This window comes from Platalea leucorodia, assembly GCF_965183815.1.
Source record: "Platalea leucorodia genome assembly, chromosome: 4".
NCBI classification, from domain to species: Eukaryota; Metazoa; Chordata; class Aves; order Pelecaniformes; family Threskiornithidae; genus Platalea; species Platalea leucorodia.
The window spans coordinates 11,967,460-11,987,883 of record NC_138826.1 but is presented as its reverse complement, the minus strand read 5'-3'; the positions used below and the strand labels follow the sequence as shown (position 1 = coordinate 11,987,883).

At 46.0% G+C, this 20,424-nt stretch overlaps 1 protein-coding gene and 1 long non-coding RNA gene across 3 annotated transcripts in view; both read left to right on the top strand.

Annotated features, from left to right (window-relative positions):
• Positions 1-234: 234 nt before the first annotated feature.
• On the top strand, positions 235-7,088 carry LOC309589596. Its single transcript, XR_014227952.1, has 5 exons — positions 235-646; positions 2,970-3,126; positions 3,472-3,700; positions 3,902-4,113; positions 5,456-7,088. It is a non-coding gene; the product is annotated as an uncharacterized lncRNA (long non-coding RNA).
• A 5,194-nt stretch (positions 7,089-12,282) lies between these two features.
• SHOC2 (SHOC2 leucine rich repeat scaffold protein) overlaps positions 12,283-20,424 on the top strand; it is a 70,609-nt gene continuing 62,467 nt past the window's right edge. The window contains exon 1 of one of the 2 annotated variants that reach the window (XM_082308347.1): positions 12,283-12,311. The gene's annotated coding sequence lies outside the window, so the exon portion shown is untranslated. Of the gene's footprint in view, positions 12,392-20,424 lie in introns of both variants that reach the window. The other variant, XM_082308346.1, reaches the window with a different exon arrangement.

Below are 20,424 nucleotides of genomic sequence, written 5' to 3'. Positions count from 1 at the left end.
GCTCCCCGCCAGCCGCCGCGGGGACGGGCGGGGCGGCGTCCTGCCTGGGCAGCGGGACGCGGAGCTCGGCTGCCCCGGGGCCGGGGGGCTCGGTGGGAGCGGGCAGAACCGAGCCGAGCCAGCCCGGGCCCGGGGCCCCGCGGCCGCTCCCCGCCGCGCCGGGGCTCGTCTGTGGGGCGGCGCCGTTAGGCCTGCGCGGGACCGCCCGGCCCCGCGGCCTGCCGCGGCCTGCCCGCCGCGCTGCCGGCCGGGGCTCCGCGCCTCCCCGCCCCGCCGAGCCTGCGCTGCTCCTCGCCGCGAAACTCGGGCTTCGGGGCTGTTCTGTTGTTTGTATTTTTGTTTTTTAACGCCCCCCCAGCGGACACCGTCCAGCGGACGGCCTTGGCCAGGGCGTGCGCGTCCCGATTTTCATTGTCGGGCAGCGCCTCGCGATTCGCGATGCGAATCGTGCTACTGTTGAAAATGTAAACGGTAGTAAAAACCGGTGTCTTTCTAAACGCTGAGGGCTTAAATGTCGCCAGACCCGATCAGCCAGTGCACCTGAGAGCCCCGCCACCAGCTGCAGGCTCCCGTTCTGGAGGATCACAGCCGCCTCCCTCGGCGACCCCGCGGCCGGTGCGAGGCCCAGCACCGCCCCAGCGCCGGGGTGCGTCGTCGTTCTAGATTTTCCTAATGAGCTCACCTGCGTGCCCTGCGCGCGTTGTCTGCCTTGGCCTTGGCTTGGGGATTGACAGTTAAGGCTCGTCATCCTGCTAACCTAGCCTCAGCAGGCGGGGACGATGCCTTTAATTGTTCTGAGATTGAGAGCTTGCTTCTTACAACTGCACAGGGACTGGCCGTGGATGAATAAAATGAGGGAGAAAATTATTTTTGCTAATAATTCTTTTCCATTCTGCCTCGGTGCAGCTGGCTGCGTGCTTCCCTCTGCTTGCTCAGGCACCTCACCGCGGACCTGTCCGCTATGGGATCCAAGGCTTAGGTTTGCTGGGAGACCTGCGATAAAACTTTTAACTTCCAGTAAGCGGCACCTCTCTGATTGATAGTTATTTAAAGCCTCTGTCTGCATTGTTCCACAACTATTTCCTTTTTCCTCTAAGGCAACCTACAGTAGGAAACCAGCAGTCCCTCAGGTAGCCGGCTTCCACCTCACTCGAAGCCTTGCCTGCTCGTTAGGTTGGAGGCGGGCAGAGAACCTGCGGAGGGTGAGAGCAGGTCCCTGCTTCCTGCCTTTTGTGGAGTCGGCCAAAGATAACACTTCTGGTGTGGGCTGGGGCAGCACAGAAGTGGGCCCATTTCTGTTGTGATTCACATGTTCCACTTTCGGGTCAGAAGATTGGCATTGATGAGGCTATAAAATGGACGTGCTTGCTTGGGACATCCTTCTCGACCCTTTGAAGTGCACAGAAGCGTTCCTACTGATTTCAGTGGGAAACGCTGCCTCTTTGTCTGGTGTGCTAGTCTGGGTGCCAATTAGTATTTCGTACTGATTGGAAGGGAAAAGGAGTAGGGACTGATTCATGAAGACTCTGGATGTCTGTAGACCAGGGCATTTTAAACAGTACATGCTATTTGCAGATCAGTAATTTGGTAGTTGTTTGCTTGTTTGTTTGTTTGTTTGTTTTAAAAAATCCAGTTAGCATCTTAGCTATGGCTAAAATTGAATGTAAAAGACAGCCAGTTATGACTGAAAATCTTGCGCTGTGAAACCAACAGTTATTCCTGTGGTAACGAATACGGCTTGCAGAGCAACAGAAGATGAACTGAAAGCAAGACATTGAAATCAAATTTCAGGCTAGGTTTTTTGACAGTGTCCTTCACAGTGCTGATGACCACCTGGAGCCCAGCATTATGTGAGGACTGGCAGTTAGAGCAACCAGAGCCCATCTCAGTCATGTAGGGAATCACTTTCCAACCGCAGTTTTCCTGCCAACGGGGTTTGTTTGCTTGGTGATAAGAAACAATGGTCAACTCAGTTTGTTACTTGAGCATTTTAGTGATTGAGAAGTGGAATCTGGCATCATGTGCTAAATCCATTTTCTTAGCTAGTCAAATGCCAACTTGGCAGCCTGTCTAGAAAGCTGATAGCACTGGGACAGGCGTGATCGTGGGGATTGTTTTCAACAGCCTCTAGTAAGTCTGCTTGTAAGACTCCTCTTTCCGTTGGGAAAAAACACCACCTTCAGGACTGGAAGGACTGGATGAGAGAGAGGAGAGAGGCATGGGCATTGTCTGCAGCTTAATATCGTACTTTTCAAAGTGCCTTCAAAACAGGAATGGGTTTAGCTTTGAGTGAGGCTGGTATTTATTCACTAGAGTGATGTTAGCTATAGTTGAGAGGAGGGGAAAGTGTGGCACAGAGGACGTAATTCCCCTTGTTTTGTTGGAGGAGGAACAAGAAGAGAAGATGGGACTTTTCCAGTTACAGATGAGGGACCCAATCTTTTCTTCTGCTAAAGTAAGTGTAGTTATACCCCACTTTTTTGCCATTTTCTGCCTCTGGAGTCACGTGCTCTAACATATACTCATTTCTCTCACGGGCCTTTTCAGTTGCCAGAAACAGCTAAAAAGCTGAAATACTTTGCCAAAACCCTTTGATCTGGGAAAAGCACCATGCACTTGCAGCAGGAGCGTGCTGAGTTGGTGTGTTGTCTTGGTGCCACGCCATGTGGCTGGAGAAGTCAGAACAAGGCTGTCCTCACGCACGGCGTAGTGGTGCCCAGGCCTCGAGTTGTGCCCCCATGGCATGCACCTTCCTAAGCCCTGAGACTTGACCTTCGGCTGAAAGCCAATGTTATTTGGCAAAGCGTGAGAGTGGTATCCACGCAGAGGACAGTGCGCTCTAGGTTGCATATCCTTATTTTCCTGATGCCACAAACAAGTTATTCTTGTACACGGCAGAAAGCCTCACAACCACAAAACCAGCAATAATTTTATAAATGATAAGCTTGTTTTCCTCCTCCTCTTCCCAGATACTCCGAGTGCAGCAGACAGAAGAGATGTGCGTTGCTGGAATCCAGAGAGTTTCGTAACGTGGCAGCCGCTTGCTGAAGCCCTGCAGATACAAAACAACACTGATTTTAAGTCTTGAGAAACTTCTCCTACTAAGTAGAAGAAAAAAGCATTTAGGTGAAGCAATGTTGCCCGTCCCATTTGTTTATGAGGCTTGTTTTTTGTCTTTATAAATTTAAAATGCTTTTTATTTTCATTCTGCTTTTTGAGCCTTTCAAGTTCATGTTTTCCATTTTTTCCATACGACAAGAAAGTCTGGAATCAAGTCCTTACTTTAAAAACAAAAATCTTGTTGAGAGTCCCATATAATCATGTAGCTCCAGACTTGGAGTGTTTAAAAATAAAGCCACTTTCATGAGAATTGCCCATCTTGAAGGTGATTTTGTGTTCTGAGTTTAAGTAAATACTTTGTTGACAGTTTAAGAAGCTTTTAACACCACCTGATCTGTGTTTGCTTTCCAGGCAGATGTCTCTCTCTTCTTCTTTTCCAAAAATCTAGAGCTTGTTTCACCTCTGTGTGTGCTGACAAGGTCAGAGATGTCGTGTACCAGCATGATTGTGACGTGTGTTGAATAATGCAGACCAATGCCTTCAAAAATACACGTGCAGATTTCATGCAGTTGTCCCCTTGAGCTGCTGAGTGGTACCATGGGATACAGAACCCATCTTCTTCAGAGACAGGAGGAAGAAGGTGGTTTGGGTTTACTGGGTGGGGTAAGGCGGGGACAGAAAACCTGGTGTGACTCCCTGAGGGAATCACAAATGCCTTCAGAGCCTGAAGCTTGATGCTTAACCCAGTCCTTGTTTTTGGAAGGGAGCTGACAGATGAGTGATTTCTTTCAGTTGAGCTTTCTGAATATACTGATTTTAAATCTGTCGTTGTTTGATGCAGTGGTATCCTCAAGCTGTACGCACAAGGCAAGAAGGAGACGTCCTTATTCAGTGTGAAGATTTGTCTTTCACTGCTACATACGTAAAAGTGCCTGGAAATGTATTATCCAAGGGACAGAGAAACAGCTTTTTGACGGGCGACTCTTCCTGCTCCATCTCTAGCAGTGATGTCCGGTAAATGCAGAGACCTGACTGCCTGTTTTATTGCTATGTGTAAGTCCCATTCTGGGCTCCCAAGCCCCATGCTCTAACCTGGCATTTCTACTTGTGTGGTTTGAATCGCTTAAGTCTTTGGCCTTGTGCCTTAAAGTGCCAGCAGAGGCATGCTGTAATTGCCCGTAAATGCACCGTCTGTCATATTATTGTTTAATTATTCCAGCTTCTCACCGCCATGCACTGCTCAGTGTCTCTCTTGCTATCTTATTTAATTGAGTGGAAAAAATGTGAGACTTGTGCTTCACTTACGCCACTTTGTATTTACCCAGCATCGCTGGATCCTACTATAAAGTCCCAGCTTTTGTATGCAGAAGTCAGTCTTCTATACAGAAAAAATAATGTCAATATCTAAAGCATATGTTAGAAAGAGAATCAATATTTTAACACATGGTAAATTCAGGCTATAAATCTCATAACACAGTCAAATGATTGTATTATTATCCCTTGAAACATCCCTCCTCCCCCTGAGAAACAAGAGGGGGAAAGAAAACTCTTGAATAACCAAGCCCTTGTCCTCACAATGCAGGACTGTTCTTAGCCCGTTGCTCTCTCTGTGTTGCTTCTTTCTTTTCTGTCTACTAACTCCCTCTTTTCTTGTGTGTCAAATGCCTGCCTCTTCAAGACCCGCCTTTCCCTAGCCCATCCCTGTTCATCTGTTCCAGAGTGTTACCAGGACGTCAGCTCTTTCCCGAGATCAGCTTGCGGTGACCAGTTCCACTGCCTACTTGTTACCATTTCAAACATCTCTATGCTTCCTCCCAGCCTTGCAACCAACCCCTTATTAATGTGTGTTGAAAAAAATCATCTTTCAGAGCTCTCTCTGATGCTCTCCTTGTCCGTATGGGCTATAAAAAAACTTGGCAGCACGCTGACTGCTTTTCTTTCCTCATGCTCCGTGCGTCTGTGACAAATGCGTGTCATTTTTCTGGTCCTACATTTAGCTTTCAGTCTCTGAATCAGAACACTCTTTTTGTACAGCACCCCGCACACAAGATCCTGGCTCCTGTGCGCTACCACAATAATAATAATAAATATTAGGGTGCTTGCACTCACACTGCTCTAGTTTTCATGGCTCTGGGCAGAAGGAGTTTCATGATGTCCTTTTGGAAGATCATTCAGCACCTGAATAATCTAGTTTTCAGGGTTGGTTGTTTTTTTTTTTCAGAAATCTTCAACTGAAATTTTGCTTTATAGGTGTACTCCCTGTAATGCCTGGCTCCCTGACTGAGCCAGCATCATTGTTGGGTTGTTCTTTTCGCTTCCCTAACTGAACTGTAAGATTACTCATTTCATACTATTTTCTGATTTGTTTTATTTTTCATCCATCTCTTTCCTGCAGGAAAGAACAATTTATATAATGATTTCACTGTGGAATAGACTTCAGGCTTTACTGCTATTTGTCACCATTCAGGAAATCCATCCCTGGCTCCAGGAGAACACTCAATCCCTGCTGACAGTCTGGAAGAGGGAGAGAAAATAGGTAGCAGAGCTGCAGCTAGTAAGACCAACAGGCAAATATTTTATTCCAACTCAATTTTCCCTTCCCAAATTACTTTTAAAGAACTTTTTTCTCTTTGCGAGAATGTGAATGAGAGTTGTTTCTTGTTTGTTTTCCTGGGGACTCTCCTGTTCAGCTGATCTTCATCTTCTTCCACGTTTTGGGCAGCGGAGCTTTCAGCAGTGACAAGATGTAATCCCGAGTAAAACTGCTTCTGCCTGTGGCCTTGGTTAACCTGCTGGCAATGATACTTGCCTGGGCATGGGGCAGTTGGCTTTTTTACACAGCTCAGCATGGACGTGCTGCCACTCCCAGTCACTTTTAGGACACAGTTGAGTTGTTTACAGTAATCTTAAAAAACCCTTGTAATAAAATTGTTCTGCCTTCCTGGGGCCACCACTCCCAGAGACCTTTCCACTCTCTTGGCTACTGTGGGAGCCTCTTTCCTTCGGCTTCACACCTTTATCAGCTAAAAGTGATACCAGTACAGAACTGATTGTCTTCAGGCTCTCTCTTTGAAGGACAGGCTACACTGCTACCCTGTTGCGGCTGTTGAGGACTGGAAGATCAGAGGGGACAATGGGGAAGTGGAAGCCTGCTCCCTGTTTTATGCAGAATGGAGGCGGGATATGCCCTTCTATGAAGTTAAGCAGAGAAAAACTTGGGCTGCTTTCACACTCGCATTCCTACATACCGTGCCATACCAGTCAGCCTTGTACTAATCTTCACGGACCTTTGAAGGCATGAAACGACATGCAGTGTAAATGAAACGTAAGCCGCACCATACAGGAATATTGGTGCCAGCCAGTTTTAGAAGGCTGACACAAGGGCCAAGTGAAACAGGTACAATGGTAGGAGATGTCTTGTACCACCTGCAGGCATGCGGATCTACGCAGCGTCGGAGTCCAACAGCAATCCGCGACATGTAAAAAGCTGGTGAACCCACGGCTACTTAGGCTTGAATGCACTTTCCTGGGGAGGAAGTGGCTTTTCCCTTGGAAAGCTCAACTCCCCAGGGTCTGCATGAGGTCAATGGAAAAAGTGATTTCTTCAGAATGTGATTCAGAGTGCCTGAGCACCGGCTTATCCTATTGACTACAGAGGAAGCTTAACCTCTGTAGATTTAAACTAGCTTTTGTGAATACCCATCCCCTGTTGCCCCTTAGTTTTGGGAGTTATGTTAGTCCTGGATGTGGTTAGTCCTTGGTAGGCACACTGCCTTCTGAAATTCAGGTGCTGCAGACCCAAGCTAAGAGAAGGTTGTCCACCAGAGCACAGAATGTCCTGTTGGATCCTGCTTTGTCCTTTTGAGTTACCCTGGGATGTCAGAAATGGATTTGGAAGTACCAGAAGAATGAAATGAAGTCAAGAAAGGTTGGTTTCTTTAGGGATGGCCTGACTGGAGCTGGAATAATCAGCATCTGTTTCAGTTTAACTGAGTTTTTCATTCGAGCCTTTCTACCCTTTCAAAGTACAGACAACTGAAGCCTTTAATTTGCGCTGTCTGTCACTGTAGAGAAAAGTAGGAGTTTCTGACAGCTGATACTATCCTGTCTAGAATATCTGCACTAAAAAAATACAGTTTATTGTCTGTTGTGAATGAAAAAGCTCTTGCTTGTTTCTGTTGTTTGTAGTGTTGACTTTGAAAGATAAATTGTTTGAACTGGTTGACTCTCCATTTTTATAACTGAAGATGAGCTTGATAGCCTGCTGGATTTGCAGTTTTCCCTTGCACTAAACAAACCGAAGAACTGCTGGCCTTGGGGCAGTTAGGACACAGCACGTACTTGAAAAAGTTTGTGTGCATACAAGTAAATAAGAGAAAATAATTTCATGCATGGCATTCTGGATGGGCTGTTTCAGCGTTGATATGTCCTGTCTTTCTACCTGGAAGAGCTCCTGTAAGACCTAGGAAGTCTGTTCAAAAAATTGCTAGCAGCCTGACAGACATAGATAGGTGGCTAATGAGTTGAAAGTTGAAGCTGGCAGGACCAGAATGGTTTTTTACATGATAGTTTTACAACCCTAAATCGTGCTACTCCGTTTTGAGAACATGGGTACCTTAATCAAACTCTGTCCTTTTAGCATACATTTGCTTTGTAGAACCAACTGGAGGAAAAAGCAAAAATAATTTCTTGTCACTCAAGTAAGCAGACCTGACTCTGAACACATAAAAGGAACAGACAGTAAAAATAGCCACATCTTACTGTACTGTAGTCCTTCAACAGAGAACCACATTTTGAGGTTCCCCTTCTTTGTATCCTTCTTTGTATTGCAACAGCATCTCGCACCAGGCAGAAGCTTCCATTCTGGTGAGGCACTCTCTGTTTTCAATGTGACGGATCTTGTCAGCCACTCCGTTGCAGTATCAGCTTCTAGACATTGACAAGGGCTCCGAATGTCCACGTGCGTCCTTCAGGTATGGTTTCTGTGCCCAGCACCCTTCCTCTCTCCCCGAGTTGTGCCAACTCTTCCAGCCTTCCCAGTTTTTGTAGCCCCATGATAAAGGCAGCAGAGCCAAAATTACATTCAAGAGGAATATAGAAAAGCAGTAACGAAGACATACACTGTTTTCGTGATCTGTATGATGGTCACAAAATGAAATGGGCTTCATCATGCCATCAGTCTTCAAAACATGCTTCTCTCCCCCTGAAAAACTGAACACGTTGCAACCCGCGGCTAAGAAACTGAAGCCAAACTTCTGGTAAACCGATGATTCAAGAGATGGGAAAGGAAGATCTGGGTAGACTGAGGTGTAGGCGAGAGGAAGGTAAAACCTAGGACTGGGAATTTGGAGGTTTGAGACGCAATAGAGGGAGATTGAGATTCACAAAGAAAGTGAAACTGGGAATTAGAGGAGTTCTATGCTGAGACTGGCTGGCAAGGAACTGGCAGCAGGGGGGGGACAGAAGACACAGCAGAATTCAGTTTGCCAGTACGAGATGAGAAGGGAGAGACAGGAATGTCAGGGGGATAGGCAGCAAGATGAAAAACCAGACAAGAGACTGAACTAGGACCTGGCACAGGGAACCGAAGTTGGAGGCCTTGTTGGAGGTTAAGAAAGGAGAGACGGGCTGGGGAAGGAACAGGGATCGACATCTGAAAGTGGAGGTCGGGCCCAGGCCGCGGGAGGCAGCCCGACGCAGGGCAGAGCAGAGGGGCACGCGGGTGGAAAGGGGCCCAACGGGCTGTGCTCACTGGGACATCCTGGCTTCCGGAGCTGGAAGTGGAACAGAGCTTCCCTGAGGCTGGCCTTCACTTTGGCTCAGCTGGCAAAGGATTTGCCTCTTGTGCTGTCTGCCCCAGTCCGCAGTGCAGAAATGCCTAGAATTGAGTGTCCTCGGACGAGGCGGCGGCAGCTGCCTGCCTGGGGGAGGAGAGCAGGCTTTCTTGTAGCTAGATGACAAAAATTTTACAGTTGGGAGGAGGTAGTGAAAAGGCCACATGACCAAGAGAAAAAGGGTCAATTCATTAGTCTGGCAGCCACTAAATTAAAAGGCAAGTGGGGCTTTTATATTCAGAGGTATCTGAATTCAGTCAAAGATGATTCTGAAGTTGCTGGATTGATCTAGTGGTCAGCTTAAGCAAGCTTAACTAATTAATTGCTTTATTTTAGTTCATTGTGTAAGAGCTAGCTCCTAATAAATCACATTGCTTTGTAAAAACATGCTTGAAACAACTGTGTAAATACTAAATAGCCTTAGGAATGGTCTTATGAATCCACTGAATAATCCAAATTCCAACACTCATCCCCCTCCGCTACTGGTCTAGATGGAGGACAGCAGTCCGCTGCTGCTGTCTGTTTCTCTTTGAGTAAAAGGTGTGTGTTGGGCATATAAAGGTACCAGCACGGCTGGTGACCCACGGAGGTGCTGTGATGCTGCGTGATCCTGCACCCAGAGTTCTCCTTTTCAGGAACACAGGAAATGCTACAGGTGTTAAAGGAACATTAGGAAGGTTGCAAAGCCAAGCGTTTAAAAGTTAGGCAATGTCCAAATGAAATTGCCAGTGAAACCTTAATTCAGAACCTGTATGCATGTAGGTTATGAAATGCTCATTAATTATATTTCCCCTGCTGTTCACTTCAGTGTGAATGGCAGTAATTCAAGATCCTCGCACAGTTCTATGGGTTTTCTGGGGCAACGGAGACTGACGAACCTCTGAGTTGCTGTCTGTGGATCTGTCTTAAGGAGAAGTACTCAGTTGCAGTACCACAAGGTTCAAAATATGGGCTTGTCAGCATAGTCTCCTGATGCTGAGGCCCTTAACTAATACTTCTAAGGACTGTGACTCTTATACTCACCTTCAGCATTGGACCAGGTCTGTGTTGATGAATATTTGGGGACAAACAGTGCTGGTGAAGGCTGGGAGCAGGTTGGAGCTGAGCTCTCCAGCATCCAGTAGGAGGGTATAAAATTAACTACTCCATTTGTGCAGTTTAAACACAAATCTTGCGTGTATGAATTCTGCCTTTGCAAAAATGTCTGTTAGTTCTGATTGTTGGCACAAGTATTACTGTAGTATCGGTCTAATCTCATAGGACATATTTAAGGAATTGCAGCAGAAGGGTGGAGTTATCAGCGTAAATTTCTTGGCTGATTTGTCGTCCAGTGACAACTGTCCTGCTACGCTTTACATCAGCTTTTCAGTTTTATGTTTCATCACAAAAAGAGCAAACCAGGTTTTCTGAGTATAAAGTAACATTTTTTTAGATTTCAAATCATATTTTTGAAAGCAAAGCAAGTAGAAACAGAAGTGAAATCTCTAACAGAACCAGAGTACACATAGCATGTATCCCTTGTACATACTTCTTCAATGCTAAAGCAACTGGGCAGCGGCACTTGGCACACAAAGAGCCTGAGAAATGTAAAGGTACAGTCCACAGTCAACACAATATTCGGATCCTCCCTATGGATGGTGAATACACGCTGTGGTCTTTAATACAGAAGATGTGGTTATATGTAGACATCTGTATTCAAATAAGCTACACAAGAAAAAATTCTTTCAGACTCCAAGCTTTTCAGGGCAAAGCATGTATTTCCATGTCTTGCAGGTGATCGGTGCACTGTCCGCATTGAAGGTTTTACTAAGTAATAACAACAAATAAACATCCAGTCATTGTAAGAAATATTGTCACTAGGAAGTTTCACCTGGTTTCTGCCTTGTGACCCATTATGCCGAAAAGCCAATTCTGCTTTTAACGCTGTCCAGCATTTATTAGTAAAAAAGGATGTAACCACATTGAACGGTCTGGTTTGCCAAAGAATCACACAAAGGAAACTGGCAGAACCCAGATAATCAAATATGAACAGCCATGTTTCACTGAAACTAGCCTCCATGGTTGCCAAAAGTTGTAAAAAAATATTATGGAAATAGCAGATACTTCGATCTGACTATCTGATGTAGGGCATGGCTCCCAAGTTTACTCATAGTTTTGATTCTGCTGAGGTGGCTGCTGTTCCTTTCAAATGTGAGCCAGTGGGACCAGTCCAGATCAGCAAGTACTGAGATCAAATAGTAGACTCCCACTAGCTTTAATGTGTTTTAGAAATTAAAAAGTGGAGGTACTACTGCGGCGCAGAATCCATCTAGGCTTGAAAGGGGAACTGATTGCAACCGCCTGAGAATTTAGCATTAAAGAAACGAAACCTTTCTCAGCAAAATACCGAAAGATCTGTTGTAACAAGCCATCAGAGAACTTTTAAATCTCATCCGAAATCAAATGACGACTGATGGCAGATGCTCTGTCACACTTGAGTGTTATTTGTCTACGCAGAGGTATGGTTGCGACCTCTTGAATGGCTACCGCCATTTCTTGCAGCTCCCAACGTATTCCTTGCACGGGCAGCTTGGTGGTGCTTAGCTTGTGATACCTCCTGCAGAAAGGACAGTCAGCGCATCGGTGCGAGGTTATAGTAGGTGCTGACTGGGGATGGTCCCAATTTTGTAGAAGGCGGCGACGTGGGAACGTCGCGGTCCCCTGGTCCATCCCCGTGTCTCAGTAGCTAAAGGTGACCCGCAGCAAGAGCGGGGTACAGCGCTGAGGAGAGCTACTTCATACGGCCCCATTGCGTCAGAATTTCTGACCCTGTCTGTCCGCGGGGGGAGACTCCCCAGTTACCCGGTGGGACTGGGGGGAAAACGGTTCCTGTTTCTTGTCGTGCTTTCGTGAGCTGCAGTCGGTGACCGGCGGAGCCACGGGCTGTCCTCATCCCTCTGGGAAACCGCGACCGGGGTTCCTCCCCGCCGTCGCGGCGGTGACACGACGGGAGGTTTCACCGGGACGTGCGGCCGCGGGGCCCGGGCTGCCAGGCGGCGCCGGGCTGGTTCCCTCTTCGGGCCGCCCGCCCGCCGCAGCGGTGGGCGCTGAGGGGGCGGCCCGGGCCGCGGCCAGGCCCCTGCGGGGCTTACGGGACCCCGAGAGGAGCGGCAGAGACGGCGGGGAGCCCTGCCCGAGGGCGCCTTGACACCGATAACGATACCGATGCGGCCGCCGCCGCCCCGGGAGGCCGGTGCCGAGCCCGCCCCGCCCCGCCGCGCCGCCTCGCCGTCGCCAGGGGCAACCGGGCCACTTCCGCCCGCCGCCAAGATGGCGGCGGCGCCGTAACCTGGAAGCGGTCGGTGGCCCCGCGCCTCGGCGGGCCCGCCCCCGTGGTGCCGCGGGAGGTCCGTGGGCGGGGAGTCCCGTGACGGCTCGGTGCGCAGAGACGGTGGCCGGCAGGGGCGGGCGGGGAGGGGGGGCCCGAGCGCGCCTCGGGAGGATGGCGGAGCCGCACGGTACGGGGCGGCCGGGCTCGGGGCCGCGGCGGGCCGGCGGGGAGAGCGGCGGCGGGGCTCGCCGCCGGCGGGGGCGGCGGGGCGCGCTGAGGCGGCGGCGGCTGACAGCGGGCGGGGTGGGCCTGGCGGCGGCCGGGGGCGGCGGCGGCGGCGGCGGGGGAGGCCGCGGGCACAAAGGCGGGGAGGGCCCGTGCGGGAGGTAGCCGGGCGGGGGGCGCGCCCCGAGCCGCCCCAGCGGCGGGGGGTCGGCGGCGGGAGGCGGCGGGGCAGCCCGCCCGGGCTCCGCGCACCGGCACCCGGCGAGCGCCCGCCCGCCCCGGCGGGGTGCAGCCCCGCCCGGCAGCCGCGGGGCCCGGGGCAGGTGGGGCGGGCCGGGCCGGGCCGGGGGCCGCCCGCGGCGTGCGGCGGGGCGGGGGCGGCCGATCGCCCCGCTGGGCTCGGCCGCGGGGCTGCCCCGCTCCGCCGTGCCGCCGGGCGATGGCATCGAGCAGCCACCGCCGGCACCACAACAACAACAAAAAAGAAAGAAAGGAGGAAGCTCCGCTTCACAGCCTCACCTCTCCTCCTCCCCTCCGGCTCCCGGTACCGAGAGCTGGCGAAGAGAAATCGGAGAGACTTCGCGTGTGTGTAGTGGCACTGGCGCTCCGGGTAATGATTACCGGCGTCCGGGTAATGATTACAGCTGCTGCCGTCTCTGCCAGCGCTGTCCCCCACCCTCCCGCGGAGGCGTGGGGCTCTTTTCCTGTTTCACCCGATGTATTTGTTGTGGCAGTTCTGATGGAGCCGGAGAGGCAGAGCCTCCTTTCAAAACTCCTCGCCTTCTTGCCTAGCCAGGTGATTTTCCCGGTATTAAAAACGGAGAGGTGTCGCCGAGCAAGCGGCGTGACAGCTTCCCGCGTGTATTTGTGGCCGTAGAAGGTGTTTTCACCGAGTCGCATGTATCTTTCTCTAGGAAACGGTTAAAAAGCTGTAGTAACCTTAGGTAAGGTGAGCGGCCATGCGTGTTGACTAAAACTGCGGCTGGGCGTGAGCTACACAGAAATTCAGCAGAACTGAACTTTGGTGAAACTGTGTTGCTGCTAGGCTTCACCGGCTTATTTAGGAGCAGGCATGGAGGTGGAATAAAAGGTTGCAATGTGTGAGAAAACAATTACAGAGTGCTGAAATAGTACTAGTAATTTTTAACTCGGGTATTTGAGGTGAGACTATGGAAGCATACGTTTTGTTCAGTTCTGCACATGTGCAGACACTTTCGAGGCAGAATATTCATGATCAAGGAGTTGTAATTGTGTGTGTTGTCATTGCTGCAGTACTCGGTCTGGATTTTTTTGGACTATCAAAATAGAAATTCAGACAGTTTTAGTAAATACTTTCAGGGTCTTAATTTTCTACTGTTTCTTGTTTGCGTGTTTGACTTTCTGCTTACTGTTTCTTCTTTTTACCTTCTAAACTCTGTTTTTTTTAAATCACTAGTCATTATTGGATGCTTCTATTTATAAAATCAAGGGCTTAAAGGAGGTGGTGGTCAAATTAAGTCACACTTATTTACAGCCATATTTCAGGCATATGTTATATGGTGATCTTGATATAATCCTAGCCTGGTTTTGGGAAAGATTTACTGTATCCTATGAATTTGTTATTACACTGTTGTGCATACATTTTAATTTTAGTAACGCTCTTATCCTCTTAATTCCTGTTGAATGATTTGGGTTTGACTATTTTGGTTTTCTATGTAATTATTCTTTGCTCTGGATGAGTAAAATGGGAGATTATTTTAGTAACTCAAGGCTGGGTTCCTTTTAATTTAGGCTAATGTTTGTCAGCCATCAGGATTTCTGTACGTGTGGCAAGGCAAAACATGTACATCGTGCAAAACTAATTTTATATATAATCTTGTAATTCAGAAAGATGATTCCAGACAAAGCTCTCCTTGTGTCCACAGCCTTCCTTTGAGGAATACCGAGGAATCCTCAAAGAGGATGCTGTCTTCTGCCACATCCCTCTATTCTGCTCTTTCTAGAAATGTTAAACAGTCCCCAACATTTTTTCTGAGGGGTGATGGCAAGGGTAGGGTCGATAAACAGTGCTGATTGTGAATAGCTGCTGTTCCCGGTCTAGTTTTTCCTTTCCAGCGTGACATATCTGTAAGGCAGGAGGTGCTGGGAGGGGCGTTCCTTTGTTATGTTGACACTTAAATCGCACTGACGGGTGTATTCTCCTCCAGGAATTTTGTGTGATTGAAGGGATTCCTTCAGATGAGGAAAATTTTCTCCAGCTGTCTTCCTGCACTCTTAGCCTATGTACAGAAATTAATTGCTCGGAAGATCGCTGTGCATGTGCCTTTTAGGAAACCCTTGGATTGATTGTTACTTGGCTGTGGCTTTCTAGAAAAGAATGCTTCTGCTGAAGCGGTGTGTGTGTGTGGCAGTCCTGGCTTGTCACCGCGCGAGCCGGCTGCCGCCGACCTGTGTACAGCACCCATGAATTAGGTGGATGTATGTGCTTGCATGTGTGCATGGTGCTCGTGCATGTTAATTGAATTAAGGCTGTGGAAGTATCTTCTGTTTGTTACGAATGAGAAAGATCACATCTTGTGATCCCCTCTTGGCAAGGCTGAGGATGCCCTGCAAATAACCGAGCTGTCTTTTGGGAAGGTTTAGTATGATGATAAGGAACTAAAACTGCATTAAGAGATCTCAGATGTTTCCAAAATACTGTCGTGGAGAATCTGGGTGGGTGCTACAAAGGAGCCCTTTCTCTCTAGCAGCAGGTTCTCCGTCGTGTCTGAAGAACGATGAAAACTTGTGTGCCTGGAGGAAGGGGAAGACAGTGCCAGCCCCTTCCCCTTGCTTGCCACAGCCCCCGGGATGGCTCGCCCCGGGACAGCTCGCCCCTGATGCCCACCGCGCCCCTGTCGCCCTCAGCCAGTGGGTTTCGGGTGCTCTGTGCTTTGCTGGGGTGCAGGGTAGCTCCTGGCCTGTGGCTGGTGACATCCACCCCGCTGTAACCTCTCGCTCAGCTTGGCTAGCGGCATTTCCCACCCAAAATGCTTCGAGGCTCATTGCTTTTTATTGTATTTTTCTTGTGCAGCAGCTTTGTGGATGCTCTTTTAACTGAAGCGAGGCTTGGTTTCCTCTCTGTCATTGCGATACCTTGCATTTATTTTCACTGAATGCAACTGCATCTCAGAGGAGATATTGCTGTCTCTCTGGTGGGTTCGTGTGTGTGTGTGCGTGAGAGAGGGCTGGGGAGGACACAGTAGTGAAGATTAAACAGCCAGTTGTAACTAGATTGTACAGATTAAAAGAACCCTTGTTTACATTAAAATTGTACCAGCTGACATAGCCTAGTCTGATACAGTAGTCTTGCTATATTACAAAACATACCAGGATAAAATGTAACAGGTTGTATAATAAGCAGGTAATGTTTGCAGTATTAGCCATTGACCTTAATTTGCTTGTTTTTTGCTGCATTGCTTGGGCTTGCCTGTGTTGTGAAATACACATAACGTACTATTAAATCTGGGCACTCTCCGACACCAAATTTGGTTCAATAAAGGCATTTTCAGTATAGCAAAACAATGGTCTCTGGGTAGAAAGGGAATTTTAATTACTAAGAATTTTTCCATCATTAACCTCTAAGTAACGGATATGCTTTGTACAGGAATTGTGCAGTGTTTATAATTTCTTTTTAAAAAGTAATTTTATACCATGTAGTTAATTTTAGACTGTTTTAAGATCATTGCAGTTTAAGAAACACTTTATCTGTATTGCTCTACGAGAGAGATACATAGGAGAACAGAGTCTATCGTATAATTGTAGACATGCTGATTAGCGTGAGAATATGTTAAGAGGCTGTGAATTGCTATAGATAAATACTAGGATGCATGGTCAAAGAACTTCTTAAAACAATCTGGCATGCCTGTATACTTGGTTCTTTTAGGTTAAGGTGGACACGTCTAAAAAAAAATAGGAAAGACTGCAATATATTTGTATGCTTTTTGGTTTCCCTACAAAAGTGTAGTCTGTATTCTCAGAGTGGATGTGCATTAGATCTTAATTTGCACACCTGCCTCCCTTTTTGTTACAAAAAGTGCTGGAGAGTATTTTTGCCACAAGAAAGTATGTAGCTGGTTTTTTATTTATTATTTTTTAGCACAGTTGAAAGTTTGCTACTTGTGTGGTAGCGGCGTTGGGGTTTTGCAGAGAGGAGCAGGCCTGGGTGAGGCGAGCTGTGCTCCAGCCCAGTTGTTCGTCTTGAGAAACGTGCGACTGGTGCTCATGGTAAATTGGTTGTAGCTTGCTCTTACCTTTGCCATGCTAATCCTCTATGTGTTTTCGTGTCTTAAAATGCTTCATGTTCTACGTATGAGGAAGATGTACGGAGCGATCCAGCAGACAGTATTTCCATGGAGCCCTGTTGATCCCATAGATACTGTATCCGGTTCAGTGGACCTGCCTACCCTGTGGTCGGAGGCTTTTTGTTATGCATGCATCCTAATTGTTCTTTCTGTTGGCATTGTACACAGACTGAAGGGGCTGTGCACCAATGCAAATAGCCTTTCTAATACCTTATGCATTTGCATTATAATGGCTGCATAAATATTGCAGCACATCTCAGTTCACTCTCTCTCTGCTTTGACTGCTAGGCTTTAAAATAGATTCTTTCTGTAGCACAGATCTTGTTCGTGGTTGGTATTTCTTTGGAGAGGGGTTCTGAAGCGCATCTTTATTAAATAGTGAAGCCTGTTTGGGATGAGGTGCAATTTTAACTTATCCGTGTTCTTGTCTCCCACTCCTTTCAGCCCACAGGTTGATACAGGCACTTGGAGGAAAAAAAAATTAAAGCTTGAGCAGTTTTTCACCAACTATTTCTAAACTCACTATATTTGGGGTTGCAAAACGTGTTTGCTTGAGACTTGGTTTTGCATTTATTTCCAGAAATCCTATAGATGTCTGTGAGAACATTTCATGCATAAGGAATGTGAAATATTGTGCCATCATTGTTTTGGTGCTGAAGCATTCGGTGACTTAGGACTAACTTTACCAGAAGCACCCTCAATTTCCTTTGAAAGTGTCGATACAGTGATGTGACTGAAAGCAGACACTCTTTTTGGGAACTGGTGGCAGATTGCCATCACCTATCTGTCAGAAGTTTGCTTTACAAAGTTGTTAAACAGAACAGTGATTAGTATCACTTACTTGACTCTCAGTGATTAGTAGATGCATAGAGACTTTTAAAAATCATCATCAAATGCCATCTTTTAAAGGTTTGAATTAATTTCTTGTAGCTACAGCCTTGTTATTAATGTATTGTGTCAAATTTGGGGAAGGGTAATATATTAAATTATTATTTGTATTTTTTGGCTAATCGGTTGTAATTCTAGGGTTTGTTCTGTCTTACATGGTTTAGTTTGTGAAAACTGCAGCAAAAAAGTATGTTTAAATCAAATGTTCAATTTTTTTAATATATCTGATGTTAGTAGCTTGTCACTCTTTCACTTGTTTGCACATATTAAGGCGGTAGTAGTTGTTCAGATTAAGGATATGATGAATGACCCTGTTTCTGGAACTAAAGTTATGAAAACAGTTTTCTGAAACAGTAAGTGATAGTATTGCAAGGAACCATAAATTAACTTAGAACTCCTATATGATGATTCATTTATATATGAAGTATTCTGCATAGTGCTGCAAACAACATTTGCTACATTTTACTATAATACAGTATTTTTAACACTTATCCTGTCAAAAACTTGTGTTCTGTCTACTAGAGGTTTAGAATATTTATAGTGATGGGCATGGAAATACAAGGTTAAATAATGTTAAGTGAAAGAATAAAAATAATCTTGAAACCCTGACACCTGAGAACCTTAAGCTGTAGTATATTTATACTTTACATGTACTTGGATTTTAATTATCCATTAGATATTACAAATAATGTTGGTTTGGTACCTGAAAGAATATGACAAAACCACTTTAGGATTTGCTGTTCTATTTAGAGCTATGCTTTCGGTGTTTCCATCCTAATAAGAATTAGTATTAAATCAGAAATTGAAGAGGTGTTTCATGACAGTTTGAATGGTCAGAATGATCCATTGGTCTGTCATGTTGTGTTCAATGGGAAGAAAAATAAACATATTTATTACTTTTTTGAAGGAATACCTGCCTGACAGCCAAAAAGACCAGGGCCCGATATTTATTTGTAGCCGAGGTGTGGCAATGATCGTGGGCAGTCAGACTTCTCTCTTTTCCTTTTCCTTTCGTCTGTGTCCCAGTCATCTAAATCTTGGCAAATAGGGGATTTTGCTCTCTATTTGGTATGAGGCTTCTCTCCTGTGACTGGCAGTAGTAGTAACCTGTGTAATTGTAGCACATAAACTGTCCAGTCTCTGTATAATAAGATTTCTCACTGTTGTATTTTTTTTTGATGCTGACAGCTAGATTATAATCTGTTTTGCAATACACTAATCATGTTTATTGATAATTGTCCTGGGAGGAAATACTCGTGTCAAAATACTTAAAGCCAAAAAATACTCTTTTTTTACTGTTTTAACTGTTGCATAGATTTTTTTTTTTTTTTAAACAAAAGAAAGCAATTCAGTGTGTCCTTGCAACTTAAAGCTTCTATAGCACAGCAGTGAAGGTCCTAGTAAATTTGTAGCTAATCGGCTAAAGCTATGCATACAGTGCAGGTATTTAGTGAAGTCCTTTGTCCATGGAAAGGTTCAAGTTCTTAGCTTCAGTCTTATTTTTCCTTCATGTTATACTTAATCCAGCGAAATACTGGAGTTTATTCCATCCTCATTAAAAAAAATATTAAAAAATCCCATAATCTCTTTCAATACCTCCCCCCAAACTCAACAAACCCCCCCCAAAGCAACCCCCAGCTGTCCAAGGCAAGGAAATAATTGAGTAATCCTTATTCTCTTCATTAGACGAACTGTTGTATTTCTGAAATTATGATGGTAGAGTTTTGTGCTCTTTTATATTCCCCTTCCCCCTCCTCCTTGAGTCAGCCACTGCAGAAAAGCAGAACTGTGCATTTCTTTTAATTCTAAGGGATAACCGCGCAGAGAAGGGTCTTCTTCAGATTTCCGTAAATGCCAAGTCCTGTTTAGAAGCATTTAGTTACATGGAGTCACTGTGTGTAGCAGAGAGAAAATGACTTCATTAGCAAACTATATGGCTCCTGGAGGCATCAGGTGGCTTAGTATGTAAACAAAAGTCCACAGCAGTCAAAAATAGATCTTTATAAAAAGAAATAGTGCAAAAAAAGTGACCTCCTAAAGAAGGAAGTGAAGGGCTACCAGAGAATCCATCTATGTAGTCCTGCAAAATGCTGATCCTAGCAGAATACGAAGGACTTACCGTGAAAACCCGTTTTGCTGTTGCTTCTGACATAGCACTTAGAGTACATGACTTTTTAAAATGTTCCTTGTCGAGAAATGATTGTACAATCGAAGGGTTCAAAGCCAAGAAAAATCCTATAAAATATGCATAATTTGGAGTGATTTGCACAATTTTCTTACTGAAGGAATGGATGGGTTAAATGACGGTTCAGTTCAGATGTTCTTGTTAACATACTGAATCTGTGACAATTACTTTTCTAATAGATTTTAAAATCTAATGGCTATTGTACAGTACTTGCAAAACCTAAAATATTTATTATTAAAGAGAATTTTATAATACTGGCAGTTACATGAGCTATATTGAATTTAAGATTCTAGATGATTTCTTTTCATGAAAAGGGAAATTTATGATAGTAAATAACATGAATTAAGACACCTTGGAACTTGTCTTTGTGCAGCAGATTTTGTTCTGGTGAATCCCTCTAAATCTTTTGAACTCTTGGACAGTGTGCAGCTGATGGCAGATTTCAGGTTATCATATTTGTTTTTTGTGGTGGGCTACATATTTGCTTTTTGGAATATTCAAACAATTGTTTGGCAGCTTTCTTGCTAGCATATTGTGTGTGGCAGGCCTCGTTAGGAAGGAAACAAAAGTTTAAATATTATAGACATGAGTTGTAATTCA